The following is a 6,000-nucleotide window of genomic DNA, read 5'->3' as shown; positions in this document are numbered from 1 at the left end:
CTTTGGCGGCCGGGTTCTTGGGTTCAGATCCCCGGCGTGGACCTACACCACTCATCAAGCCATGCTGTGGTGGTGACCCACATACAAAACAGAGGAAGATGGGCACAGATGTTAGCTCAGGGCCAATCTTCCTCAGCAAAAAAAAGAGAACATGTCAAAACAAAACAAACCTCCCCTATCAGACCAAGAAATACATTATGCTGAAAAAATGGAGTTTTAAAGCACCATGAACTTGACTCCTGTGTACGTTCTTCAAGAATCCCAACTTGCTTAAAGTGAATTACAGTGAGAAAAACCAGCAATCCTGGGACAATTTAAGAGCAGTGCCACAACCCAGGATTGCTCCCCCAATGTGGATTCAGAACAGCTCTCACGTTACCCAGCCAGCGCACTCCTGGGTTAACCAGCTTCGTATCGACAGAGGAGGCTACGAGAACTGTCATCAGATCATCGACTTTCGGGGCTCCTCCAGCCAGAAGGATCCTTAGGCTTGAGGTTAGAAGTGGGACCATTTATACTTCGTTGATTTTGGATAATTTAAAGTTCTAAGGGTGTTTTAATATTTTCTTCTTCCTGAAGAGAAGACTAGCAGTATTTCAGGTGTCGACTGGCTATGAAATCTGTCCTAACAGTGATGTGTAATGTGCTGTTTGCCCTAGTGGTTTACCTTTTGTACTTTAATGAAATAATATTTGTGCTTTTATAAATTAATTAAACCTGGACCTGACATGGCTGTGTCTTTCTTCATAATTTCTCATTGTTCTTCAGTGACCCTGTTTAACTTCTTACTACAAAATCTGCTTTATGGCAAGAATTTTTAATCTGATTAGAAAAGGACAAAAATCAATCATCACTCATAATATTTAGATAAAATATTTACACAAGCACAACTATAAAGTGAAGGCAAAAAGTTCAAAATCCCGGAAAGGCTGTTTATTTCAAAAGGTCAAGGGCATTAATTAGTACTTTAATCCAAATTCTATATTCTGACTTGCAGAGAAAAATAACTACTTGAGAAAGATGATCATTTTCCCTTATACTTTATGTTTTGTTCTGTCTTTATTGCTTTCTTTTCTGCTCACCAAAGCAACGCATACTTTTTGCAAAAATTCAACCATTACAGGAATATAGAGATGAAAGCCCCCCAATACTACCTGGAAGAGATAACCATTGATAACAGTTTGGGTGAACATCGAAAGAGGTTATTTAAACACAAAATATTTGCTGCTCAGGCAGCCAGAATTAATTTTTCAAAGGGTCATTTTGGTTTTGAACCACAAGAGGTCACCATAACACTATAGCAAGCATCTTTTCATTCGATTTACCTTCCCTGTAAATTTTTTCCTTTGAAAAATGTCACATCAAAATTTAAATAAGTGACTTCCAGTCGTTTACGCTAAAAGATTTGTTTAGACAGCTCACTCCGTGTCAAGGAGCTCCACTCCTCCCTGTCTCCTACTCCACTCCCCACACCACCGTTAGTCTTCATCATAGAAGCAAGCCCTTCTTCCTTTCTCCTAAACAACAAATCGTTTTTTACCTTTTCATCTGTTATTTCACAATCTGGTTTCTTTTACCTTATATATTCACAGGGACTTGTTTTAAGGATGCCTGGGAGATTTTCTGGGGGTAGGTGGGGGGTAGAAGAAGAGCACTGTGAACAGATTGGAGAAATGCCATAGACAGTACATCCCATCCTGGATGGTCAAAGGGCATGCCGACATAGGGAGTCTCTGAGAAGTCCTTTGGGGATTAAAGCTGCTTAACTTGAAGACAGCACTTTCCGAACAGTTGATTGGACAATGGCTCCCTTTGTTTGGACAACTCAAGCCTTTAACAACCTGAAGGAGTAGTATTCTTTGCAACATTATTTGGGAAATCCTGCTTTAGACATTGATTATTTTAGAAATGTTATAAAACTCACATATCACACTATTATATAAGTATTCATTTTTCACTTGAGGAAATTATGTATTTTTGAATTAATATGTATTTTAAAATGTAATAGTGATACCGACTCAAGACAAGGTTGACATAAGGGAAGCCATGTTGTAGAAAAGAAACCCTGTTGTAACTTTGAATGACCTCTGACTAACTAACCCAGCTGGGTATGCTCCCTCCAGAAGATCTAACTGCTCTGTAGATTTTACGACCCCTGCTTGTGCATGTACCTCCCAGCTGTGATAAGATGATAACTTTGTTCGTTTGAGTTCCTTAGGAATGTGATGATCCTCGAACAGAGAGTCTATGCTGATAGCCATCATCAATGAAAACTGAAAGATCTGGTGTGGCGACTCCCAGTCTGTAACACCAGAGGGTCAACATTCCTAACCCCCTTCCCTGTAACCCACTGGCCTACATCACTGCTTTAAGAGTCTGTGCCCTCCTTAAGATGGTTCTCTCAGAGATTAGTCTGCCATCTTCCCCCTTGCTAGCAAGCTGTAATAAAGTGCCCTTTCTCTACCACCATCTTGCCTCTTGACGATTGTCTTTTGTGTTGCCGCAAGCAGATCGTGCCTTTTGTGTGGTGACAATAGCCTTACAACGTTTTCTTCTCCCCTCCAAATATTTCCCATTTTTAATTTTTTTTTTATCCTGATGACAGAGATCCTAGGACCTGTCTTGCAATAGCAGTAACTTGTATGGTAATTACATGAGCTAATGATGGAAAATTCACCAGTGGGAATAATAAATGACATTATTATGCCGATGATGCTATTTCTAAGAGAAAGTATGAACTAAGAAAAGTGACTCATTATAGGTAGAAAGGTCATTATCTTACATTATTATAAGACTAGTAAAATGTCACAGAAGAAAGATTTATAATCAGAAAAGGTTTTATACTAATAAACCTCACAATCTTAGAGTAGGAAGGGACCACAGAGATCATTTGATATAATGTCACATCAGTTGCAGAAATAAGGAGGAACTCCTTATTTGGAGTTATTCAAAAAGGAACAGCTTTTTTTTTTTTTTTTTTTTTTTTTTTTTTTTTTTTTTTTTTGTGAGGCGATCAGCCCTGAGCTAACATCCGCCAATCCTCCTCTTTTTTTTTTTTTGGCTGAGGAAGACGGCCCTGGGCTAACATCGGTGCCTATCTTTCAAAAAGGAACAGCTTTTTGAATCTAATCCTTACATTTTTGGATATCTCCAAGTATTAGAAATGTCAACTCCCAGTAAAGAAAAACATGCTTCCATGGAACTCCAATCAACTAGTTCTATTTCTGCAAGATATAGGGTTTTTTAAAAAAGATCATTTTATTTGGTTTGCCAAATTCTCTTTAAAATTGTTACAAAATGGCTTTTTAAAAATATTTGAAATGATTTTTCTTTTTTTTCTGGAAAAGAAATTTCTTGATGTAAGAGTGCTTCAAACGCCACAGAGAATAGAATATTGGAAATGACAGAGAACTTAGGAACATCACAAATAACCTTAATGAAAGATAAATCCAACTTCAAAAATGTTAAGGAATTTTTTTTTTTTTTTTTTTTTTTTTTAACAAGCATCACAAATCAATAATGGCAGAACTAGGGATAAAAAAGATATTCTGACTCTAGGCTTATGATTCATTCCACAATTTTAAAAGTCATTTACAAACTATTCATAATTTTATACGAATATGAGGTTATTATTCACTTAATCTTCGAGCTATATTTTCAAAAGCAGTTATTCTTCTGGGGGAAAAACCTTCCCCCAGAGAGTACTTCTCTATGTCTACCACTAGATGGCAGGCTACTAAATAACGCACAATAGGGGACCTCATATAGGTCTAGGCCGTAAATCGGATCAATGAAGAGTGGTGAATCGCCAAGTCACAAAAGATGGGAGGTTCCAGAGACTCCGTGAATGGGATTTACTCCAGGAGAGTGAGGTCATCACTTTCCACCTCATTTTACTTCTAAAGCAGTGAGAGGGGTCGGCCCCTGGTGTAGCGGTTAAGTACACCTGCTCTGCTGCTGGCCCCCTGGGGTTCGGATCCTGGGCGCGCACTGACACACTGCTTGTCCGGCCACGCTGTGGCGGCGTCCTATATAAAGTGGAGGAAGACGAGCATGGATGTTAGTCCAGGGCCAGTCTTCCTCAGCAAAAAGAGGAGGATGGGCAGATGTTAGCTCAGGGCTGATCTTCCTCACAAAACAAAACAAAACAAAAAAGCAATGAGAGTCAGTTCTAATGATTCTTGAAGCCTGAGATATGATTTTCTTTGGTGATCTCACTTCTGTTTGGTGAGTAGAAAGTGAGAGAGTGTTGAATTGAAAGTGCTGAGGCTGATTACACAGTGCATTTCAACATCAGAACGTATGCGGCATAAGAGGCCTTTCTGAGTACAATGCAGATGGCAGAAACAATAAAGAGAAATGGAAAGACTTCTGCACGAATATGTAGCATATCTATGTGTTGAGGGGGATGGTGGTGGTGCATCCCAGTGTCCACCACACAGGGGAACTAAAGACTCAATAACAAATGAGTGCTTGATTAAATTGGAGAGTATCTACACGACTGAACACTAGTCAGCCACTTCAGATCATCTTTTAGATAAACACTTTTTTAGTGACTTGGGAAAATAAGGATATTGTTAGGTGGGAAAAAATGTTACCTTGCATTATATATGCCACGATATTTTTGGTAAATAATAAGATATAAATATGGAAAAGAATGACATTTATATACATCTATAAGTTGAAGTTATTTATTTATTTTTTTGGTGAGGAAGATCAGCCCTGAACTAACATCTGTTGCCAATCCTCCTCTTTTTCCTGAGAAAGATTGGCCCTGAGCTAACATCTGTTGCCAATTCTCCTCTTTTTGCTGAGAAAGATTGGCCCTGAGCTAACATCCGTGCCCATCTTCCTCTACTTTATGTGTTGGATGCTGTCACAGCATGGCTTCATAAGCGGTGCGTACGTCCATGCCCGGGATCCAAACCTGAGAACTCTGGCCGCCAAAGCAGAGCGTGCGAACTTAACCACTATGTCACTGGGCCAGCCCCTAAAGTTATTTTTTAATGGTTAGCTTTCTTTTTGTGTTTTCAAAAATTTTGCCCTAGGCACATGTAGGGGAGCAGAATTTGCCATCCCAAAATGTATCTCTGTGGCTTGATTATTTTTAAGAACAAAAGACTCAGGGCGAAGCTTCGACCTTCCCGCTGACTGCCTAAAAGAATTTAGGATGGAAGGCCTATCCCAGGAAGGAGGTATCACCATAGGTAACCATAGTATAATATGAACTAGGTGTGGTAGACAGAGAGGAACCTAGGGAGGCCCATTTGATCAAAGTCCTCCCCATGTCCCATTGTCTCTGCAAGGCATGGAAAACATCTGTTTACCAAACATTTGCTTCTCCATCTCCGTGTGAATTGTCTTCCTCCCCTTTGAAGTCCCAAACCACTACCCCCAACATCCTCTTCTGTCTTTAGCTGAAGATAGTATATAAGGTGGTGCCTTTGGCCATTTTGGCGAGTTACTCAGTTTTCTGGGGTTTCTCCCATGTATACATGTTATTAAACTTGTTCGATTTTCTCCTGTTATTCTGTCTCATGTCAATTTGACTCATAGCCCAGACAGAAGGACCTAGAGGGTAGAGGAAAATTTCTTCCTCCCCTCACATGTATTACTTCTGAAATTGGAAAACAAAGAAACTAAAGTAAACATGACAAAGGGTTGGTAAAGTAAGTCCTTTGCAGTAATCAGTACACGATGCTCCCCTCCTTGCTTAAGCTGGTTAGAGTTTGCCAGAGACAAACCTTTCTCTCTCCTTTTTTCCCAGTGGCTACCTCATATTCCTGTTTCCCTGGAAGTGAGGCATTTGGGGGTCTAGATATTTACTGCTTACGTGGCCAGTTTTGCCATTGATGAGTTATAGCACTGAATATGGCTACGAATCTTCAGCTTATATTTGAATGTCTAAAACAATATTTTCAAATTGTGGTTTGTAGATCATTTACATTGGGTGCTTGTTACAAATGCAGATTCTTGGGCTCTTTCCCAGGCTCAATGAAT

This window comes from Diceros bicornis, chromosome 33 (genome assembly GCF_020826845.1).
Source record: "Diceros bicornis minor isolate mBicDic1 chromosome 33, mDicBic1.mat.cur, whole genome shotgun sequence".
NCBI lineage: Eukaryota > Metazoa > Chordata > Mammalia > Perissodactyla > Rhinocerotidae > Diceros > Diceros bicornis.
Note: the sequence above shows the minus strand (reverse complement) of the source record.